Below are 24,923 nucleotides of genomic sequence, written 5' to 3' on the forward strand. Positions count from 1 at the left end.
CGCGCTTTGTTCCATTATTCAGCATTATTCAGCCTAATGCACAGTGATTTTTTTTTTTTTTTGACAGAGAGAGAAAGCAAAGCGAATGTCAAAATGCCTCCCATTTCTGAAAAGACTTTCGGGCTGGCTTTAAACGTTGGCAGCACGGTGCATGGGAGCGGGAGGTGCAAACCTGGCGACTCATTAAGCCACGACGGGGGCGCCGGGGCAATTAAAGCAAATGAACGCAAATTAATTAAAAAGAACTATAGGGAGGAAGTCCCCAGTGGGTAGCCTTGGGGACCGAGGGGCAGGTAGGCTGTGGAGAGAAGCACCACTTGTAGGCCGAGCCAGCATGGAGAAACGGAGCCCGGGGAGAGTGGAGGAAAGAGACCTGTTGTTAGAGGCACAACTTATAGGGAGAGAAAAGCAGAGAGCTTATTACTGTCTTCGCTAGTTTCCTGTTCCCAAATTCAGTCATTCTAGTCCAACTGCGTTGTTCACAATATCAAATTGCACTGCTTTATAGCCTATAATCCACCGTGGGTCTCTGGAGAAAGGCGGACTATAAGATTTAAAAAAAAAAATATGTTATAGATATTGAGCAGGAGAGGAAAAAATCCCCAACAAGGAACACCTCTTGGCTGTTAACGTTTCTGTATGATATTCACTAACACAGATGAATGGATGGTCTCTGAAAATTCCCTGCAAGTAACAACTTGCATAGGATCCCCAACCTGGTATCTGTGTGAGCCATGGTGCCTGCCAAATATTTTTAGAAAGTGGGTCGACTTTTAATCAGTCAAGCTTCTGGTTGGCCGATGAAGATTTGACTGGCTCTCCAAACTTTTAAAAACACTACTTTGGCAGCTGCTGTGACAGCCATTTTGTGGCTGGCTCCGCCTCCTGCAGCAGCCATTTTATGGCTATACCCACCAAGCTATGCCAGAATTCCAAAAGTCCCCACAGGGTCAAAAAGGTTGGGGACCTCTGAAGTAGCACATGGAAGGAGATTTCTGCTCAGCCCTGTCTGGAGTGCTGCTTTTATTCAGGAAAGTGAGCATTTTATCCTCATTCATTTTCCAACAATTAAATTGCTGCACTTGAAGGCACAGTTACAATGAGAACCAGACTTCCTTTCCACCATTGACATTGGATGGTACAGCCCTCACAGATATCAGGCAAGGCGCTACAGTTGTATCTTCCTCTAACTATAGCACAGGCTACATGCTGTGTCCAATTCTGATGTAAATTGCCTTTTTCCTGCCCAGTCAACCCAAACCAATGATTACCAGACCCCAACTTGTTATTCTTTTAATTTGCTAAAAACATTTTCACTATTTTGCATACTAATTTCATTGCCTACTCTCATCTAATTCCATCCTGTACTATTGTCTAACGAAGTGTGCTTTTGGCACACGAAAGTTTACATCCTGAATAAAACTTTGTTGGCCTTAAAGATGCTACTGGACTCCAGCTTTGTTCTATTGCTTCAGACCAACACAGCTGCCCACCTGGATCTGTCCTCCACAGTGTTCACAATGCAAGCACCCACCCTTTTATCTTCACACACATGTATGCATCATAACAACTGCCATGTTTACCAGCCCAAAAATCTGGTTATTTTCTCTACTATGCTATGAAATGTTTTTGCACAAGTTGGACATCAGAAGCCAGGTCTGAAAATTTACATTTGTACCAAGTTGGTCTCATGTAAAATGGTTTTAGACTGCCTTCTCTCCGTTTTCCAGATACCTATACTGCTCATGGATGAGATTCTGAGTGACAAGTGATCCAGTTTTGCAAACATGCAGAGAGTGGAGAACTGCCAGCTCACATTGCTTTGGAAGAAAGCAAAACTTTGCCTCCTACCTGGAGGTTATTTTTAATTTTCTTGACCTTTGCAGAGTTTTTTTTTTTAACGTGTGTTAAAATTAGTTAAAATAATAACTGCATTAAAAATGAAAAAAATGTAGCCTGGAGAAAAATATTACTTTATAAAAAAATAAATACAAAGAAGCACGACTTGTGTAAGCCAATGTGTTGCTTTAAACATTTACTTTAAGCAGCAGGTTAATTAAATGTTAAATGTTTTAAAACTAACAGGGGTCAAGAAGGTAAGATGTGGGGCTTGATTTAATTCTGTTAAAACACCTTACCTTAGCCATACCATATCGGGGCGCTTCAAGCATTCTAACTTTGTTTTTTTTTAAAACCCACAAACAACTGGATTAATATTGATGTCAAGTAGGCCACAGAGTAGGGCTCAAGCTTCTAGAGGATGGTAGGTAATCTTTTTGGCCTAAGATTCCCTCCCCAAAAGGCAGAGTCTACCTTTGAAGATGTTGGTGTGCTGGTATACAATGTAGGGAATGAGGAAGGCTGTGCATGGCCAGACATGCTTGGAGCAAACCAAGATACAGAGGCACTGCCAACATCTCAGGGGAACTCAACCTTGTACTTTGGTTGTGGCTGTGCAGGTCTAGGAGGTGATGAGGGGCACAAGCCGTGCCCGCTGCCTTCTTCTGCAGTGATGCCAGTGTCTCAGTTGTCTCAGGACATCTTGGCCCCGGGTGGCAAGCAAAATAGCACATGTGCCTGGGGGTTGTCACCAATGTTCCCTCTAAGCTGCAGAGTCTTGTGAGCAACAATTCTACTTTGTGAGCTACTGGCATCAAAGTTGTGAGCTACTGCATAAATCAGTGTTCTCTGGGGTCATCCTTCCTGAGCTAAGACAAAAATCTGTGAGCTGGAGGCTAAAAAGCTGTGAGCTAGCTCATGCTAACTCAGCTTAGAGGGAACACTGGTTGTCACTAGAGCCCTTCTCTGGTGTCATTATATGTGAAAGTCTTGTGTAAGCCAGTTTGGTCTACTGGTTAAGCACATGGACTCTAAATGGGAGAACTGGGTTTGATTCCCCCCTCCTTCACATGCAGCTGCTGGTGTGACCACAAATCAGCCACAAGTTCTCAGCAGAGCTGTTTTCTCAAGAGCAGTTCTCTCAGGCCCACCTGTCTTACAGAGTGTGTGTTGTGGGAGGGGAAGGGAAAGGCGATTGTAAGCCACTCTGGGACTCCAAGTGAAGGGCAGGGTATAAATCCAATCTCCTCCTCTTCTTCTAATAAGTGAGGCCTGTTCTAATGTTCTAGGCCCTTTTAAATTTACTCACTGGAGCTTGGCAGCCCTAGAAAAAAATAAAGAAGAAAAATAAGGCCTCATCTACGGACACAAAGTTCCTATCATAGAGTTCCTGATATTTCCAAGAACATCCCAGAAGCGAAAATGGTAGTTAGGAATTGCCAGAAACTCTAGGGTAAGGACTTCTGGTTTTACCATAGTTTCCAGCAATTCCTAGAGCTACCTCGTTTACTTCCAGATAGCTCTAGGAATCACCAGGAAATCTATGGTTAGAATTTTCTGTAAGTAGACGTTTTCATTTTAAATTTTTCTCCAAGGACACTGCCCCACCTCACAACCTCCCCTGGCAACCCTAGTAGACACTAGTGAAATGTTCAGTGTATCTGCCCTGAGGGAGAATGCAGTATCCATGCTCACATCTGGGCCTGACCAAGTAACTCACTACATTTGTCCCCCTGAATCTTACTCTAACAAACATTGCCACAGAAAAAGTACATTTAACACATCATACATGAACTATTAGATATTGCTATTTGTTTGAAATAATGTGAAAGGTTCTTTCAAACAAATTACCTTGGGGTCATTTGGTTTATAAAATCACCTCAAGTACAGCTTGACTATTGTTTTCTCCTATGTAGACAGACCTTGGATTTGTGAGAGATGTGTTTTCCAGAAAAGGAAACTTGGCAAAACAAATGTCAGAATATATACTGACAACTGAGCTATTGTTTGAAAGCGCTTGCCTTTGAATGGGATGGCATTTGAACACAGTGCTTAAGTGCCAGCTTTGAATTAATTTTGCGTTGAAATCCCCGTGACAGACTGTGCACCTGTCCCAGGTGCAGAATATAAATTTTGAATGGTCCTGTAATCCTCTGCTCGAGTCTCACAGGGTTGAATAACCATACCAGCGGCGATAGGTTGGGAACGCTTTCTTTTTCATAACCAGACTCTTCCCCAGCCCATAACACAACTCTGAATTTGTGCTATTGTATGAAAGATAAAATGTTCTGTATGATTTTTTAAAATTGTATCCCACCTTTTTTCAACTAAGGGCTGCTCTCTGGTCCCCTTTAAAATGGCAGGGTCACAGAAAATGTTTGCTTAGATGTCACCATGTTACAAATTTTCCCAAACACAACGGAATTTTATTTGTTTGAATAATGCAATAGAGGCTGCCCAGCACAAATAGAAACGCATTTCAGTTTCAGGGTGGGTGGTTTGTGCAATGGTTTTTAGTCAAGAGAACTAAACTCTCCGAGTTCCAAACTGTTGTTCTTGGATAGATTAAGAATCTTTTTTTTTTTAAGCAAGTGTCTTTTACAACCATGGAACTGCCTGATAATATAACACCAGTGTCCTCAATGCAATTTTTTTTAAAAGGTACCACCTCCTTTTTAAAAAGCAAAGGGATTTGTGCTTTGTGTCTTTTACTGAGCCCCTGAATCCACTTAATTGTTTGTTATAATAATAATCACATAATATGCAGATCCAGCAAACTAGCCTGAGATTCAGGTGGTTCTCAGAAATGCAGAATACGGAAGAGATTCTCTCCCTTCCATCCCACACAGACCTTCTGTTTATATGAGACTAGATAACAATTATATGTATCCAGGGCTGGCTGGGATCACGGGTGGCCCTAGGCAAACCTACAGCTGTAAAATAGATTTCCTCCATTTTAGGATTACTGGAATGGAGCTGGGAGCCTGGGCTGTAGAAACTCAACTTAGATCTGTGGCCTATTGACCAGCTAAGGGACTGTCTACTTCCATATGTCCCAGTATGCCAACTACAGTCATCAGGCAGGCATCTGTTGGCTAACCCACTACTTATAGCAGCCTGTCTGGCATCAACTAGAGCCCAGGGCCTTTTCCATTGTGGCTCCGTCTCTGTGGAATGGACTCCCTGAAGAGGTGAGGAGGGCCTGTTTGCCAGGGCTTTTGAGGGGGTTTGAATGGCAGGCATCTTTTAAGGGGGGAGGGAGAAGAGATTGGAGGTTTGCTATTGTATTCTGGTGTCAACGGAAATTTTTTTTTAACATTGTAAACTGACTTGAACAACAGAGAAAGGTGGGATATAATTTGTCAATTGAACAAAACAAAATAAAGGGGCAGAAGCTCTGGATTGCCACTGGCACAGAACAGTGCTGTATATCCTGTGCCTGACAAAATTCTGAGGGCTGAGTGCCAACACAATCCACAGCTAGGGTTTCCAGGTCCTGCCCCCCCCCCGGCCACCGATAGGGGTTGGAGGGGCATTGTTGCTAGATCAAGTTTGGGAAACTCTTGCAGATTTGAGGATAGAGCCCAGGGAGGAGAGGGACCTCAGTGGGGTACAATGCCATAGAGCAGGGGTGTCAAACATGTGGCTCGAGGGCAGGATCAGGCCCCTGGAGGGCTCCTATCAGGCCTGCGAGCAACTCACTGTCTTCTGCTTCCTTCTCCCTCACTTCCTTCTTTCTGCATTACTGCTTGCTTTGCCAGGCTTGCTCACTCACACTGGAGCTGCACAGCAAAGCCTCTATTTTCTCCATTGGCTGACCAGCACATGAAGCAACTTATGTACAAAAGTTCACAATGCCCAGCTATTTCATGTTATTCCCTGGATCTCAGGCTCAAAGCACAGATCATGAGATTTCTGTAATGAATGTTGATAAATAAAAAGTAGGTTTGCAACTTAATGCATCTGAACAACACCTGAACAGCATACTCAAGATTGCTATGGCACATCTCTAAGGTCTCTAAATTTTGATTCAATAATTCAGAGCAAGAGGTGTCAGTTATCACAGACTGTTAAATAAACAAAATATTGCAAAAGTGCTAATCTTATAAGCATGCTTTATTTTAAGGTTTTTTTTTAAATCTTCAATTGTGTTTGTCTGTGTCTTTTATAAAGTTTATCTCTGCTACCTGCCATAACATTTTATGACGCACACGGCCTGGCTTGACAAAGTCTCATTTTTGTCAGATCCAGCCCTCAAAACAAATGAGTTCAACATCCCTGCCATGAAGTCCACCCTCCAAAGCATTCATTTTCTCCAGGGAAATTGATCTCTGCAGTCTGGAGATGAATTGTAGTTCTGGGGGATCCCCAGGTCCCACTTGGAGGCTTGCATCCCTATGACCACAGCTATGTTCCAGCAGCTTCAGACCTAATGACATTATCAACCGAAAGAGTACAAAATTAATTTGTAGAGAACGTGGTTGCAGCTTGCTATTCAAACAACTTTCCCCCCACCTCAGGGCTTTTTTTTCTGGAAATAAGTGCTGGAACTCTCAAGAGGGAAATGACGGAGAAACACATGGGTGCCTCTCATGAACTTTTAAACATTTTTTGAGAATTTTGTTTCCACAAGAAGGTTCCGGAACTCTGTTAGGAACATAAGAGAAGACCATAAGAGAAGCCATGTTGGATCAGGCCAATGGTTCATCCAGTCCAACAATGGGTCACACAGTGGACAAAAAAACAGGTGCCATCAGGAGGTCCGCTAATTTCACTCCGTTCTGCCATGTTCCCCCAGAAAAAAAGGCCTGTCCCATCTGAGCTGGGATGTAGGGGTGTTACTCAAAAGTCCCTCACAGTGTGGATCTTCTTTTGTTGGTGGGGCCAAGAAAATGCCCCTCTACATCAGTTCCAGGTTCCACTTCTCTTGACAGCAACCAGTTTTTCTACTACTTTTAGCACACTGGAGTGTAGAGCTCTCTCTATTCACACCAAAAACAAATGATCCAGCTGGTCTCGATTTATTTATTTAGCTAGCTGGAATATTTCTATGCTGTCTCTTCCAAATCCTGCTCAAAGCAGATTACAAGCAAAAACCACAGTTTAAACCACAAATCCTTTTTAACAAGTAGCATAAAAATCCATAAAAGGAGCAGATTATTTTAAAAACTGGTAAAATAAAACGTTAATTTTAAAAACTGGGTTAAAAAAAGATGTGTTGTAGTCTGGTACCTAAAAGAAAGTACATGCCAAGTGAGCTTAAAGGGGTCTGCCAAAGGCAAGGTGCCAACACAGAAAATGCCCTGCCTCTAGTCACCCTATTTGCCTCACCTCCGAATGTGGAGAACACAGAAAACAGGACCTGAGAGGCAGATCTTAACTAGTGGGCTAGATAGTATGGAAAAAGATGGTCTTTTGGTACCCAGGCTCCATGCTGTTTAGGGCCTTGAAGGTAAGAACCAGTCCTTGATGAGAGTGGCATAAATGCAGATCAGCTAGAGAGAGTTAATATTTAAATCTGGTGCTGTGTGGAATGGGTGCATTAATAGTAAGGGATTTAATCTTGGAGGTCATCATGAGGTGCAGAAAAGGAGGCTGTTCATATTTTTACAGCGTTGTTTAGTTGTTGCTATCTATCTGTTGAGTATGTATCCTACCCTTCTTCCAAGATGCTCAGGAGAACAAACATGGTTCCCTCACCTTCCCATTTTATCAACAAAGGAAATGTAAAGTAGATTAGGCAGAAAGCTTCCATGGTAGAGGGCAGATTTAAATGTGGGTCTTCCAGGTCCTAGGCAACGAGTACTCCTATATCCCCTATTTGTTTCCATCATAGAGTTCAAGGCAACAGATTGATTGGTTGGTTGAGATATTTATACCATGCTTTTCACTCAAAAGTGATGCACAACACCATTTCCCCACTTCTATTATCCTCACAACAACAGCCCTGCTAGATAGGTTAGGCCAGGGGTGGCCAAATTGTGGCTTGGGAGTCATATGCGGCTGTTTCACACATATTGTGTGGCTCTCAAAGCCCCCACTGCCCTGTCGGCTGGCTTGGAGAAGGCATTTGTCTCTTTAAATCACTTCTCCAAACCAAGTCAGCTGGCGGCTTGGAGGATGCATTTAAAGTTACAGTTGCTTCCTTTCTACCTCCCCATCTATTTTCCTTCCTTCCTTCCTTCCTGTAGAGCCATATAGCTGAAATGGTGTCTTGCTGCTGTGATCCCTAAAGGCGTGGGAGTGTCACGAGCCCAGTTACCCAGACCCTGTAATGTCTGGAAAAAACAGATGCTCTCACATCAGTCACATTGAGACAAGATATTTCGGGAACTTGCTAAGCTACTGTGGATTTTTCACATGCTAAGCAGAATATTTTACATGCTTCCTGTGAGAATCTTTGACTTAAACTGAGACCTGAATCCTATATAAAAAAGGCCACTTGCTTTGCAAGCGAAGCATTTTCTCCTCAACACGCATGTTGTGTGGTTCATTCCAACACCTACCTTCCTTCCTTCCTTCCTTCCTTCCTTCCTTCCTTCCTTCCTTCCTTCCGGCTCTCAAACAGTTGACACTGTCTTGCAGCTCTCAAACATCTGGTGTTTATAAATAATTAATAAATATTGAGACAACCCCAGCACCAAGCTGGCAGAAATGCTGAGGAACAATTTAGGTCATCTTGTGCTGCTGGGTCTTTCTCCTGATTGGCTGTTGGAACACATCCCACCAGTGATGGACAGGTGAGCAAACTTAACCGCCTAGTGGAAGGAAGATCTGGCAGGACCACTCCAAGAAAAGTTTCAGTGACCCACTCAGACCTTTTGAGGGGCAGGAACACATAGGTGGAAGAGAGAGTGAAAACACATGATTCCACCTTGTTAAAATTACAAGAAAAGGTGATAATACATGACTGCAAGTTGATGGAGACACAGATTCCCTTCATGGCAGGGATGTCGAACTCATTTGTCTGAGAGGTGTACCAGAAGATTTTTGGAGGAAGATCCCGAAGGGAATAGAAATATGTATGATTATATGTATAGAGTGAATTCACTCTATGCAAAAAAGAACAATCTGTCAAGAGATGTGGTTATAAGATTTATGACAAAAGAAAATTGTGGGAAAAATCATGAACAAAAATTTTGAAAAGACATTGATAGTGGGAGGTAGTAGAATAAGAATTATGAAAGAGTTGCCAAGACAAGTGTTAACTGACAGGAATGCATATTAAAAATTGACAGAAAAACAAACACACAGGAACTGCGTAGATTTTATGGAGAGAATAAAGAATTTGCACCATGATGGATTACAAATTGATATCTTGGAATGTAAATGGACTAAATTCACCACAAAAAAGAAGGGCAACATTTCATTGGATAAAAAAAAAAATTGTAATATAGTTTGTTTACAAGAAGTGCATATTAGATAAAAGGATTATGAATTTTTATAGAATAAGCAATATTAGGACTAGAATTTTATACATTGGCTGAACAGAAGAAGAGAGGAGTAATTTTTTATATTAAAAAAGAATTAGACCCGACATTGGTTTTTAAAGACAAAGATGGACGATACATAGCAGTGGAAATTTTATTGAATGCTAAAAAGACTTTATTGTTGGGACTCTATGCTCCAAATGGTGCAAAGGACATTTTCTTTAAAAATATTACGCAACATCTTGGAACAACTTTAATGGAACAATTCAGAACACAATAGACAGATTTGGGAAGAAAAAAACTGATAAAGAAGGGAAATTGCCAAAATCTTTCTTTGAGCTGGTTAAACAAGAGAGTTTGGAGGATATATGGAGGAAGTTTAATCCTGAAGTACGGGACTACACCTTTTTCTCAGCCAGACATAATTCCTTTTCTAGAATTGACATGTTGTGGGGTACTAAGATTTGGGACTTATAACAAGGAAGATAGAGATTTTACCTAAAATAGGAGCTGACCATAACCCATTAATGTGGATTACAAAATTGTCTAAAAAGTCGAGAAGATGGAGAATAAATGAAGATTTACTACAAAATAAAGAAATAGTGACATCTTTAGAAAATAAAACTAAAGCTTATTTCCAAGTTAATGAAAGAGAAGATATAGAATTTCAGACGGTATGGGATGCCTATAAGGCAGTAATGAGAGGAATATTAATAACACTGAATAATAAAGATAACAGAGCAAAAGATAAACAGATCTTGGACATTCAAAATTAAATTAAGAAAAAATAATGTGAATTAAGAAAAAGGCCAGGGAAAAAGAAAATTATAAGGGAGATTACAATATTGCAAACACAAATGAGACATTTGTTAAATAAGGAAATGGAATGGAATTTGAAAAAATTACAACAGAAATCGTTTGACGGTGCAAACAAACCTGGAAAGTACTTGGCCTGGCAAATGGAAGAAAAAAAGAGAAAGCAAAATTATTAATAAAATTGTAGTTGATGGGAAAGAGATGGTGGACCAAGAAGGAATAAAGAGATAATTTTAAGTATTATGCTAATTTATTTAAGGGTGTTAAAGTAAGGAAAGAAAGGATTGAAATGTATTTGCAAAAGATCAATATAGCACCCTTAACTGACTATATGGAAAAAAATTTGAATGATTCAATTGAAAAAATAGAAATTGAAGCAGCAATTAATGTAATGAAAATTGGAAAGGCACCTGGTCCAGATGGATATACGGCAAATTTTTTTAAAATGCTTAAAGACCAATTAGTACTGAAACTCCAAAAATTGATGAATGTGATAAGATTAAATGGGAAAATACCCAATACATGGAAAGAAGCTGTAATTTCGTTGATTCCAAAGGAAGATAGAGACGTCACGAATGTTAAGAATTATAGACCAATTTCATTATTAAATATTTAATAAAGTAATAATATTTAATAAATTTTATAAAGGAAGATCAAGCGGGCTTTCTCCCCAAAAGGCAAATAAGAAACAATATTAGAACTGTTGTAAATATTGTAGAATATTATGAAAGACATCCAGAGAAGGAAGTTGCATTATTTTTTGTGGATGCAGAGAAAGTTTTTGATAATCTGAACTGGGACTGTCTGTTTGCAGTTATGGAAAAAATAAAGTTTGGGGAAAACTTTGTAAGAATGATAAAGGCAATATATACTGAACAACATGCAAGGTTATGTATAAATGCAGATCTCACAGATGAAATGAAAATTAGCAAAGGCACAAGACAAGGTTGTCCACTTTCGCCATTGTTGTTCATAATGACTCTTGAAATTTTATTGATGCAAATACAAGATGATGAAGAAATAGAAGGAATAAGAATTAAAGGATTTACCTATAAATATAGAGCATTTGCTGATGATATAATGTTTATAAATGAAAATCCTATACAAGTAACACCTTCGTTGTTAGCTAAAATACAAAATTTTGGAGAATTTGCGGGACTTTATGTTAATAAAAAAAATCAAAACTTTTATGTAAAAATATTCAAGTAAATAAACAAAAGGAACTGCAGAAGCTAACGGGAAGTGAGGTTACTTCTAAAGTAAAATATTTGGGTGTGGAAATAACAATGAAGAACATTGATTTGTTTAAAAATAATTATGAAAAGTTATGGCGTAAGATGGATGAAGATATGATAAAGTGGAACAAGCTTAATTTGTCTTTGCTTGGGAGAATAGCTGCAATTAAGATGAATATTTTGCCGAGAATAATGTATCTATTCCAAACTATCCCGATTGTGAAAGACAGCAAACAATTTAATAAATGGCAAAGGAAGATCTCAGAATTCGTATGGGCTGGAAAGAAACCAAGGATTAAAATGAAAGTTTTAACAGACGCTAAAAAAAGAGGAGGCTTTCAATTACCAGATTTAAGACTATATCATGAAGCAGTTTGTTTGGTGTGGATAAAAGACTGGGTGACGTTATTGAATAAAAAACTTTTAACATTGGAAGGTCATGGAAATAAATTCGGCTGGCACGCTTATATGTACTATGGGAAGAAAAAGATGGATGGTTTTTTTCTCTCACCATTATATAAGAAATAATTTGCTAAATGTCTAGATGAAGTATAAGAAATATGGTGATGAGAGAAAACCACTATGGATAGTGCCTGCAGAAGTAATAAAAATAACAGCTGAGTTAGGAGGGGAAAAATGGATGTCATACAATCAATTATTAAAAATACAAAGCGGTAAGACAAAGTTGAAAACTGCTGAGGAGCTGAATTATAAGTATGATTGGTTTCAAATGCAACAAATAAAGAGTTTGGTAGAAAGTGATCTTAAAACCGAAGGAATAAGACGAGAACAAACGGAAATGGAAAAAGTTCTGCTTGGAGATAATGAAAAATTAATTTTGAAAATCTATAAACTACTTTTAAAATGGTCTATGGAAGATGAAGTAGTGAAATCTCAAATGATTAAGTGGGCAATTAATGTAAATAAAGAAATACAGATGGATACATGGGACTATTTGTGGAAGAATTCTATGAAACTCTCAATATGTCAGAGTATTAAAGAGAATTGTTTTAAGATGATGTATAGATGGTACATGACTCCTAAAAAGTTGGCATAGATGAATAATAAGATGCCAGACAGATGTTGGAAATGTAAAAAACATGAAGGTTCTTTCTACCATATGTGGTGGACTTGTGAAAGAGCGAAAAAGTACTGGCAGATGATTCTACAAGAGATTTCTAAGATCTTGGGATATGAATTTAATAAAGTGGCAGAGACTTTTCTGTTGGGATTACAAATGGAAAAATTTCCAAAATAAGATAGGACTTTAATCTGGTACTTGCTCTCAGCTGCTAGGACATTGCATGCGCAGTTGTGGAAGCAAGAAAAAATACCAGAGAAATGGGATTGGATTGTAAAAGTTATGATGTGGAGTGAAATGGACAAGTTAACAAGAACCTTAAGAGATTATGATTTAGAAGTATTTAAGATGGAGTGGAAAAAGTTCAGAAGATACGTAGAAAAAGAGTGGAAAATAAAAGGACGCTGGACAATTTTTGATAATGATTAAGTACAAGAGGGAGGAGGATATGAATTTTGGTTCTTTTTAATTAAGGGTACCTTTAATACTAAGATTTGATGTACAGTACACCAGCAGGGGTCAAGTAACGGGGGGGAGGAGTGGTTAGAAAGTAATATATGGGATAGAGGGGGAAAGTAGTTATTAATGATGTAAGGAATTGAATATACTACCATAATTTACTAATAAAATTGTTTGAAAACCAGAAGTTTCCAAGAAATTGGAACTGGCGCTATTTATTTGGTCATTTTGTTCCAGAGATTAAAGTGCAATAAAATTATTAAGGTAGAACAGTTAGGTGCTTTCACTGATTTCAGTGTCCAAGTCAACAATTATGAGGATTTAGTTAGACAGTTGTATTCCACCTTTGGGAACCCCCATTTATCCTCACAACAACCCTGTGAGGTATTGTGGGTTGAGAGTCTGCAACGGTACTCAACTCTAGCTGTCTACTCCACTCTCCTATACAAATTCCTCTTCCTTTCCATAGCTACTTCAAGTGTGATACAGCATTACTTTTGCATTGGCACCACCCAAGGTTAACAATAACCAGATTGTCCTCAGTTTGAAGTGGTGCTGCAAACCTTGGCAATCTGGTTAACATGAAACCACAATGTTCCTAAAGCCAAGCATGGACTTTGCACAGGAAAGAGGGAAGGAAACATACAATGTTCCAGCACATCCAAGCTGTTGTGCTTTAATAGCTATTTTGTAAGTTATTTCATTGCTGAAGTTTAGAAGTGTGTCCCATTAGGGAGACCATAGTCTATTGCTGGGCCGGCCAGGCCCTTCTATACTGAAAGGGAAAAAGCAGAGTGGAAGAAAGACGGAGGAGAAAGTAGGGCAGCTTCTGCAAGGGACAGAAAAATAAAACCCTATGTTGAGAATCGTGATGTCTCCTCACCTGCATTAAGCTATAAAATAAATTGGCAATGTAAGACACAGTGAACCACAGAGCACTTGGTAAGCATCTTTAGATTTGCCACTGTAAGGTTTGAAGAAACTTCTGGGAAGTAGGGCTTACTTGTCCCACTAAGGGTTGCCAACCTCCACGTGGGAAAAAATGGAGAGAGGTCACTCAGGAGTATATATAGAAAACAACCAAAGGTTATAAGGACCAAAATTACTAAAAAATATACTGACAATAAATATCCTGAAGGTGAACATACAATAATTATAAAGAATTTGTACTTTTGTATACAATGTACAGTAAGGTATCCGCTCTTCCAGCATGGGATACTTCAAGAAGTTATATAAGCAAGACTCCCAAAATTCAACTTTAAAAGTTTCTTCAGCATTCCAAAACTGCTCAAAAGCTTTCAAACAAATTCACCATATAAAATAATCAGGGACATGAAGTCTCCAAAACAATTTTACAAACCGGCTTATGCTCAAAATGGCTCAAGGCATCGGGACTCCTTCATGTGATTGTGAATTCCACCAAGTTGATACTTTATTTATTGCATTTATATTGTGATTCCTTAGAGACCCTTTCAAGTGGATACCTTACTGTACGTTGTGTGAATTCTTTGTAATTATGGTATGTTCACTATAACCTTTGGTTGTTTTCTATATAACCTCCAGGTGGGGGCTGGATATCTCCCGGAACTACAAATTATCCCCAAACTACTTAGATCAGGGGTGTCAAAAGTGCAACCCGCAGGCCAAACCTGCCCACCAAGTGCTTCAATTAGGCCCGCGGGGCTCTCTTCTCCCCCCTCCTACTCTCCTGTCTTCACCTTGAAAAGCTCCAAGGCTGCTGATGACATTCCCAGCTCCTTCTGCCTTCTCTTTGCAGAGGCTAAAGCTGAAAGCAAAGCTGCAAAGAAAATGCGGAATGGATTTTCTTTTCAGGCTTCTGGGCAGAGCAGACGTGAACAGAAAATCCACTCCACATTTTGCTTGCAACTCTCTATTTCAATGGAGAGGAACTTCCCAGCGTTCTTATGGCCAGCTGAAGCTTCCTGGAGTTGTGTCCTTGCAAATCAAGAGTTGATGCTTTGAGCCAGCTTTGTCTCTTCTTAATGGAGTGAGAACTAGTGAGTACTCTAACTTGGGAACCCACAGCCAAAGAGGGATATTACACTGGAGAGCCATTGCTAATCTGAGTAAACTGGGGGTGGGGGGCGGGTGAGGAGAAGCTTGCCATGACTTGCCATTTCATGTTTTCCCAGGCTGGGAGCATTTTAATTTTTTAAGTTTCTGCTGTGATCCTTGTGCTTTTTCTTGTTGTTTTATTTTTAAAAACTGCATTGCAAAATCCCACTATCCCCCTTTCTGTTTTAAACAAAACATTGCAAGAGCGTTAAGCATGTTTGTATTTTAAGTTAATTGTGTTGGCCTGTGTCCTCTATAAAGTCTATATCTCCGCTATCTGGCATTAACATTTTAGGACATGCGTGGCTCAGCCTCACAAAGTCCCATTTATGTCAGATTCAGCCCTCATAGCAAATGAGTCTGACACCCCTGACTTAGATATTTAAAACACTGGTTCCACTTCTCCTGGAGAAAATGGCTGCTTTGGAAGGCTTTAGAAGATGGACTGAACGGTATTATACCCTACTGAGGTCCCTCCCCTCCCTAAAGCCAACTCTCCCAGGCTCCACTCCCAGATCTCCAGGTATTTTTGAACCCAGACCTGGCAAAGGCTAATTGCTACTGTCTTCTGGGATAGAACAAGTGAATATATCACATTCATTATCCTATGCTGGTGTTGTCTGATAGCTCCCAGTACAATTCCGACTGACTGAATGAGCATTTCATTTCGAAAGTCTAGACCCAGGCCTAAAAATTCCATTTAATTTTGTCCTGCAACCAAGTGTTCAGCTCCTTGAAAATTCATGGTTTGCTCTCATGACAGCACAGATTCCTTCCCCCACCTTTATCTGGCCCCGGAGAACTTCCACTCCCACAGGAACAATTGAAGTCTTATTTCAATAATTATTTCCCTACTGTAGAAACCACTGACCCAGAAAGGAAAAATGCACTGCTTCTACACCTCGTTGGTCTCCCATAACTGAATTGCCACAAGACTTGACTCCATATGATCCGTGCTCTAAATGATCACTTTAACCCATTTAATAATGTTGAATGTTTCAGGTGCTATTCATGCTCACAGTTGCTGCATCAGCCCATTGATCTGAATTTCCTAATTTTACACATGAGATGATCAGGGACCAGGTGGTCATACAGCCAAATAATTCTAAAATGCAAGGGAAAAAATGTCTCATGACAAAGGGCTTGACTTTGGCACAATCTACAGAAATTGCCTGAAGAGTAGAAAGTGCTCTTCACTGTGCTAAATCATTGTCTCCCAAACCAGTAATCCCTGACTCAGTGGATGTTCAGGCTGTACAGAACAGAAATGTTAGCAACATGTCTTCAAAGGAAGGGGGAAAAAACCCTGCTAATACATCTCCTCTGCAACCACAGCATACCTATCATTGCTATCAATGAGGTAATCCTAGCCACAAGGCAGATTTTACTGGATGTCCTGCAAGGATGGTAACATACAATAAGTGCAATTAAATGGGACATTTTGCTAGAGTGTGTAAATCTGTAGTTAATAGGATATCAGAAAATACAGGGAATACGGATCCGGATCCTTCTGATGCAAGTGTGGCCCACACATATCCTTTGCCACATCGCCTGGTGCAAGTCAATCACCATGAGACCAGGATGCTTGCAGATTCCAATTCCCCATATACTATTATTCCACATTATCTGTACACAATGCTATTTGGTACTGAATGCCCATCACTGCATTCTTCAGATGTACGCCCAGGTGGGTCTCCTATCAAAGGCTTCTTTACTGCTAATCTTCAATACAAAGGCCGTAGAAAGGCGTACGTAGCCCAGATGGATGTTTCCATACAAGGCTGGAGTCATCAAAGGGCTCTCTAAATTATGCTGGATCCTAATATTATGGAACCTGACTTGCAAACTATAGAAAGTTCACATCTGGAGGAGGCTTTGGCATGTTATTGGGCAGTAAGGCATTTTAGAACCTACTTGTACAAGGTAGAAAACTTATTTTGAGGTCTGTCCACAAACCTCTGTCAGCTCTAGAAAAGAGCAAGAGTCCATTAGCGTCATAAAGACTAACAAAATTTGCGGCGGGGAATGAGCTTTTGTGAGTCTCTGCTTACTTCTTCTGATAACTTTTTCAGAAAGTTCCTACCCGGCCACAAATTGTGTTAGTCGTTATGGTCCTACTGGAGTCTTTGACCAATTTCACAATTTTAATCCTGGTTTAGCTCTGTCCCCAAACTGGCATTCTACACTAGAATAATAGAATCAGAGAAACCCAATTCTATGACTCCATGATTGAATGATTTTAGTGTAGAATGTCAGCTCGGGGACAGGATTAAACCAGGATTCTCTTTTCTATTGCTGCAGACAGATTAACATGGCTACCCATTTTGCTCTGTCAGCCCTGTTCACCACAAAAGGTTCTGGCAGGGCCATTCCAAGGGCTGCTGAATGAGCTAGAAAGCTAATAGACTTTGACTTGGAAACTGTGTATCTTCCAGAAGCCAAGAACATGACTGACCTCTGAGTGCCCCCCCACACTCGAAGCCCCCAACCGTTGGTCGGCGAGGATGGGGGGGGGCTGCTTCTGCTGCCCCTCCCGCGTGATTTGAATCGCTGGTGAGGGCGGCATAGATTTTTTTGTGAGAGGGGACTTTTTAAAAAATTAGGTGCCCCCTGAATTTTTAAAAAGCCCTCCCATACCCCACCCCCTAAAAAATCCTAGCTATGGCCCTGGTATCAAACTACCATACAGGGTCAGAAAGGGACATTGCACGTCTTTCACTCCACCGCAGATAACAAACATCCAAGGGGATTCTGCAGTTCTCAACAATAAAAGAAAACGGAACATCTCAAAACCGTCTAAGGTTCAGAAAGCAGTGCATGAAGAGGCTGCTGACTCTTTTGGATTAGAAGGCCTGATAGATACTGCAGAAGAAAAACACTGAATGCCAAAATTTATCCCACCGCCTAGTCTTTGTGCCACTCCAGTAATTAGAAGAAGAACAAGACAAAGATGCCTGCCTGAAAAACCTTCTGGTTATAGTTAGTGATTCCTTTTTACTTACTTTTAACGAAGAGGGATGCATTGTGTTTTAATAGCCGCTTTGTAGGTTATTTCATTGATGAAGTTTAGAAGTGTGTCTCATTAGGGAGTCTGTTGCTGGGCCCCTCTATACTGGTGAAAAAAGGCAGAGTGGAAAAAGAGGAAGCAAGATGGAGCAGAAAGTAGGGCAGGAGCTGTAAGAGGGAGAGAAGAATAAAACCTGATGTTAAGAATCCTCATTGCCTGCCTTTAAACTTCAACACCAGTCTCAAACTAGGGCCAAGAGATGGAGAACATCACATCTGCTTTAGGCCTAGTCAGTGGGAAAGTGGTTCAAAATCCCTTTATTTCAATTGTTATGATTCTGGTGATCTGACAGTGAAAACTCATGGTCACCATTCTGTTTGAGCAGGGGAATGGGCAAATTTTGCAAGCTTTGGTATGCATGATTGGAAACCTAGATTTTTTTAGGGCACACATTTCACGCTGGAAAATACACATGTCCTATTCACACAAAACGGTGACTACACTTATTGAAAGGACTACCTCGCTGTCCTGTGCAGGTGGGAGGACCAAACTCGTAACAAATGAACTGGGCTTCCATGTTCAGGAAATGGTTGTGAACAGACTTTGTTAGGAGACAAGAACATCTTTACCGCTGTTCTCTTTCACCGCAATCTACCGCAGAGCTCTTCTGGAGAAGCCCACTTGTGATATGGGAATGTTGTAACATTCTTGCACAGCCCCCATTAATTCCCATGGGCCCCGGTTCAGTGGATTGTGCCCTAAGCTTTTATTTTCCTCTTTGATCTGGAGCACAATTGTGCATTCAACGTTTTAGATTCCATTACAAATCACTGCATTTATAAGCAGTAAAGAAGAAAGAAATTCAGAAAATTCCCCCAAGGTGGTTCCAGTTTTTATACAATGTTTGCTTTTAAGTACCCATCTTTCAAACACTATTTTATTTTTATCTTTATGTAATGAGGCTATTTCTGGCTTTAAAATATATTTATCTGTTTGGGCAGCTGAATAACATGACTGTATCTTTGTGGACATTTGAGGGCTGTGGCAATGAAGACTACAGACTTTGACCCATGCTTAAGTGCTAAAAAGGAGAGCCCGGATGGCTCATTACCATTCCTGCAGTGCATAAAGCCTTCTGACAACACAAGACCCCACCCCCTATGCTTTACTGCTTTTTTTATTGTGCTTTGCTTTTATTAGTTTTGATTTGTTGGTGTTACTGATTTTTTTTTGTTAGCCACTATAGTGAGCAATCTTAAGCAAGTATTCTCAGAAGTGTCTTATTTTATTTAGTGGGGCTTTACTTCTTGGAAACTGGAATCCACTGCCACAGAAGGTGGTGGCAACTATAAGCATAGACAGCTTCAAGAGGGGATTGGATCAACATATGGAGCAGAGGTCCATCAGTGGCTATTAGCCACAAGGTATGTATGGAACTCTCTGTCTGGGGTAGTGATGCTCTGTATTCCTGGTGCTTGGGGGGGGCAACACTGGGAGAGCTTCTAGTGTCCTGGCTCCACTGATGGACCTCCTGATGGCACCTGGTTTTATTGGGCACTGTGTGACCCAGAGTGTTGGACTGGATGGGCCATCGGCCTGATCCAACATGGCTTCTCTTATATTCTTAGGATGGCAGCCTGAAGCTCCCATCTTGTGCACATTTGTCTGGGAATATGTTCCATCACTGCTTGGCAACAGAATCGGGAAGATGTCATCCCACAGGCTGGCTGGAAAGGAGGTGAGAAGTGGTCAAGCTGGGGCTTATGTACAGAGCAGGATTTCTTACTCATGTCTGGTAGAGAAATTCGAGTTTGTTGCACCAGCTGAATTCTTTAAACAACCATGGTTTATCTTGACATCTGAAAGCAGTCTTGGACTGAGTTCTCATTGATAGTTGTTTAACTCTGGTTGACCCTTCTGGCCTTCGCACTGAAAATGAAATTCATGTTTAAGAGGCAGGCCTTTTTGTGTAGAAAAAGCCCAGCAGGAATTCATTTGCATATTAGGCCACACCCCCTGATGCCAAGCCAGCTGGAACTGCGTTCCCGTGCATTCCTGCTCAGAAAAAAACCCCAAACAAACCCTGTAGAGAGGTATAAAGGAATGTATACTCCCGCTTCAAAGCATATTCTTCAAAGTTATCTTCAATGAATTGTTTGTAGGAAGTTCAATGACCCCTTTCCTGTATTTATTTTTCTCTGGTTACCCCCTTTGTCCAAGAGAGAAGAGAGAGATTTCTCATCAGGTTTCCCAGATTTAGATTGCAACAAGCTACGGGAATCCATAAGGAACCACAGAGGAGAATAATCTGGAGCTCCCAGATTTTCCCCTGCAAGTGAGTTCTAGATCAAATCAGCCCTGAACTCTCCCTAGAAACTGAAATGATCTGATATTGTCCCATTATGATATTGTTCTTTGGTCCCATTATGAGAAGACAAGATGCACTAGAAAAGACAATAATGCTAGGAAAAGTTGAAGGCAACAGGAAAAGAGGAATACCCAACATGGGTTGGACTAAGTCAATCAGGGAAGCCACAGTCCTCAGTTTGCAAAACCTGAGCAAGGCAGTTAACGATAGGATATTTCTGGAGGTCATTCATTCATAGGGTCACCATATGTCATATGGCGCAGAGTACTAAAGATGCAGTACTGCAGTTCTAAACTCTGCTCATGACCTGAGTTTGATCCCCTGTGGAAGCTAGGTTTTCAGGTAGCTGGCTCGAGGTTGACTCAGCCTTCCATCCTTCCAAGGTTGGTAAAATGAGTACCCAGCTTGCTGGGCGGAAAGTGTAGATGACTGGGGAAGGCAATGGCAAATAAAAAGTCTGCCGTGAAAACACCGTGAAAGCAACGGAAACAACTGGTGCTTGCACAGGGGACCTTAACTTTTCCACACACATAAATTATCTTGGATCTGAGTGGCTTGAACAGGCTGGCTCCTTCTTTCCTTTTTCCTTTAACAGAAAACTGAGCTGTTCTCAACATGTCATTTCATCTGGAGCATCCTCAGTTCGTACCACTGTGTTTTTTTTTAGGCTTATCCCTCCCCTTTTGGTTAATTTACAAAGTCACTTTTTCGGCATACTTGGGGGGAATCTTTTGTGTTTATAAAGACCCCTTCTTTGTCTGTGGATGGCTCCACTGTGCAGATTTCATTACCCACAAGGGACCCAACCAGTTTACTGTTTGGAAGAGCATAGTGAAGTCACAGCACAGGTATCAACTTAGCTCTCCAAAGCACCATGAAAATCGATGGTGGTAAATTAAGAAACTTATAACTATATTAACTATTAACAATACAATTTTTGGTGATGTAAATAAATATAACAATCTATTTAGCGTACGCACATGCAGAACCAGTGATTTAGTATCCTGGAGCTGTATATAAAACCCTTGCACACATGAGTGATCGACTTATGTGAAGTATTTTGCAGTTTCGGATCTCGTTTTACTATGGTTTTAAACTGCACTGTAAACCGTGAGTCCTTTGCAGAAAGTCATTGCCATGAAAATAAATTAATAAGGGCCATAGCCAGGATTTCAAACTTGGCGGAGTCACAGGCAGGATTTTTTCTATAGGGAGGCCAGGGGACCGGGCTCTCAGCACTGAAGCTGAACCCTCTTGGTTCCCCTGCAGGATCAGCTGCTTTGCAACTGTGCTGCACAGTCTGGTTTCAACTGGGCACCCCAGCCAGCCTGTGAGGGTTAAGAAGGATCGGGGAGAGATATCTCCATTGTATCCTATGGGCCCATAGGATAGAATGCAGAGATCAGGTCACTGCTGCGGCATGGCACCGGAGAAGGGATTTAAACTTTAACCCCCTGCAGGGAGACTTCTACTTTAAAATCCTACAGGGAGTGTTCTACAGGCTCTGCTGGGGTTGAAACTAGGCAGCACAGCAGAGCTGTCAAAGCTGACTGGAGGGGCCATAAATGTAGAACAGGCGTTTGATTGGACCCCACCCCCCACCCCCGCCCCATAGCTACGGGCCTGACCCTCTTTCATTAAAAGAAAAGTCACCATTACATTTTGTCTAGACTAGCCTGACCTACACTCCAGTTTATATCACCCAAATCAAATCTACTCCTTAGCTTGCTTCTCCCTTCTTAAGCAGGCATTGAGGAACTCCATTTTCTCTTCCCAGCACATCCCTCTGTCTCTGTCCCAGCATCCTGTTCTCAAAAGCCAGATGACTCTGAGAATCCACAAGCCTGACATTAAGGAAGGAGCCATGATCTCTCCTGTCGGTTGCCTCTAGATCAGGGGTGTCGAACTCATTTGTTATGAAGGCCGGATCTGACATAAAAGAGAGCTGGTTGGGCTGGGCCATGTCGGGTTGGTCCAAGCTATGTCAGGCCGGGCCATGTGTGTACTTATTTAACATTAAGTAGCAGAGATATTTTATAAAGAACACAAACACAAATATATATATTTTAAAAACTTAAAACATTAGCACTCATTGGTCTTAAGGTTGCTTTCTTTGTATTTCTCCCATGGGATCTAGGGAACTGGGCAAAGGAAGCTCTGGCTCTTTCCTTCCTTCCTTCCCCAGAGGACTGGGGGGGGGGAGTCTCAGCCAATAGAAGGAAGAGAGGCTTGGCTCAGTAGGTGATGTGATTGAGAGAGCCTGTGTGATTGATAGAGCCTGGCAAAGCAAGCTATTCCTCCACAAGAGAGGAGCCTCAACCAATGGAGAAAACAGGTTTTGTTCTGTAGCTCCTGTGCAATTGTGCAAGTCTTGCAAAGCAAGCTGTTATGCAGAAGGAAGCAAGATATAAGGAGAAGGAAGCAGGTGACAGCCAGTTGCTCGGGGGCCTGATAGGAGCCCTCCAGGGGCCACATTTGGCCCCCAAACTGCATGTTTGACACCCCTGCTCTAGATTCTGCTTTACTGAGATATTCTGCCTCTGTGCATGGAGGTTTCACTTAGCTATTGTAGCTCAGCCTTTGATAGATTTCAGCTGCTGTGAATGTGTGTGATGTTTTTAAAAAGCCACCTAAGTTAGACCCAAATATAGAATTGCTGCATCTTGGGGCATGAACTCTATAAAAAATTATGCATCATTTCATAATAGGGTTTCCTGTAATCTGTTTTGAACTTGTGATTGACCTGTTTCATCAGGTGGTCCAGAATTCTATACTTCACATATACTGCAGCTTCCACTTTGGTGGTGCCAGCTACATTTTTTTTGACTCAGAACCAAAATGTTTTACTTTTTCATTTATACCCCACCTTTCTCCCCAATGGGGACCCAAGCAGCTTATATTAATTCTCCTCTGCTCCATTTTATCCTCACAACAACCCTGTAGTTTAGGCTAAGAGTGTGTTACCCTGCAGGCTTCCATGGCAGAATGGGGATTCAAACCTGGGCCTTCCAGATCCTAGTCCAATTCTTGAACCACCCAAGCACACTTTCAAGCCATCTCTGATTTCTTCCTCTCACCCCAACAAAAAAAGAAGCCACTGACTTCTACTCTAGGATTGCCAAGAATTGAGAGCTGTTTGGTGTAGCGGTGCGTGGACTCTTATCTGGGAGAACTGGGTTTGATTCCCCACTCCTCCACTTGCAGCTGCTGGAATGGCCTTGGGTTAGCTGTAGTTCTGGCAGAGGTTGTCCTTGAAAGGGCAGCTGCTGTGAGAGCCCTCTCGGCCCCACCCACCTCACAGGGTGTCTGTTGTGAGGGGAGATTGTGATTCAGGGAGAAGAGCGGGGTATAAACCTGCAATTCTTCTTCTCTTCTTCTTCTTCTAGCAACCAGTGGGGAGACTTACTGCTGGAGAGGGCACTCGCTGGTGACATGATGATGTTGCCAGCAATGTTCTTGTGTCACTTCCAAATGCACAGGAAGTCACATCAGCACATCACTGGGGGATACTGGGGATGCTCTTGCATTTGGACGCAACTCTGTACCAGAGCATCCCTGGTATCTCCTAGAAATCTGCTGATGTCACTTCCGAGCATATGGGGAGCAAGGCTTTTATTTGCAGCCAGAACTCCTTTGCGTATTAAGCCACACACCCCTGTTGTAGCCAATCCTCCTGGAGCTTACAGTAGGCCCTGTACTAAGCGCCCTGTAAACTCTTGGAGGACTGGCTACATCAGGGTGTGGGCTAATGTGCAAAAGAGTTCCTGCTACAAAAAAAAAAAGCCCTGATGGGGAGTGACATCAGCATGGGATGCTGCCAACATTCTCCTCCATTTCCCACTGTTTCTTCCTCTGCCGGCCAGATGGGTGGTTTGAACCAGGTTTGATTCCCCACTTTTCCACTTTCAGCTGCTGAAATGGCCTTGGGTCAGCCAAAGCTCTTGTAGGAGTTGTCCTTGAAAGGGCAGCTGCTGTAAGAGTTCTCTCAGCCCCATCTACCTCACAGAGTGTCTGTTGTAAGGGTGGGGGAAGGTAAAGGAGATTGTGACCACTCTGAGATTCAGAGTATAGGATGGGATATAAATCCAGTATCTTCTTCTGAGTGACAGTAAGGGATCCCCTGGCCCCAGCGGGAAAATCACAGAATCACAGAATTGGAAGGGACTTCCAGGGTAATCTAGTCCAACCAGCTGCACAATGCAGGAAATTCACAAATACCTTCCCTCCCCCCAAAAATTGCAGCCCTATTCTGTCAGGAGCCAGTCCCTTCTGTACAAACTTGTCCCCAGCTCCTCTCCGCTTAGATTTTCCCTCCACGTTTTAATTCTGGTTTCTAAAACAGTATCGTAGCAGAATCATTCACAATACTTTTCTAAAATAATTTTTGTCACCTCCCTTTATAACAACAGCCATTCTATATGACTTTTTAAAACTCACAGGCTGCAAGTCTGCTAATAAACTCAAATGAAAAATCTAAAACACACAGATGCAAATTCAGTTTTGCAGATTGGTGATCATTGGCTTAGAGGAAAATGATGCAGCTGTTTTTACATCTGAAATGCCTTTTGTCAAAATAAAATAGGCAGGGGGAGTTGGACTGATATATCCCAGA

The 24,923-nt window shown here is 41.4% G+C and overlaps 1 protein-coding gene across 1 annotated transcript in view; it reads right to left on the minus strand.

Moving 5' to 3' along the window:
* Positions 1 to 24,923, minus strand: part of GNAS (GNAS complex locus) — a 314,347-nt gene that overhangs the window by 183,943 nt on the left and 105,481 nt on the right. The window lies entirely within an intron of this gene.

Source organism: Heteronotia binoei, chromosome 2 (assembly GCF_032191835.1).
Source record: "Heteronotia binoei isolate CCM8104 ecotype False Entrance Well chromosome 2, APGP_CSIRO_Hbin_v1, whole genome shotgun sequence".
Classification (NCBI taxonomy): Eukaryota; Metazoa; Chordata; class Lepidosauria; order Squamata; family Gekkonidae; genus Heteronotia; species Heteronotia binoei.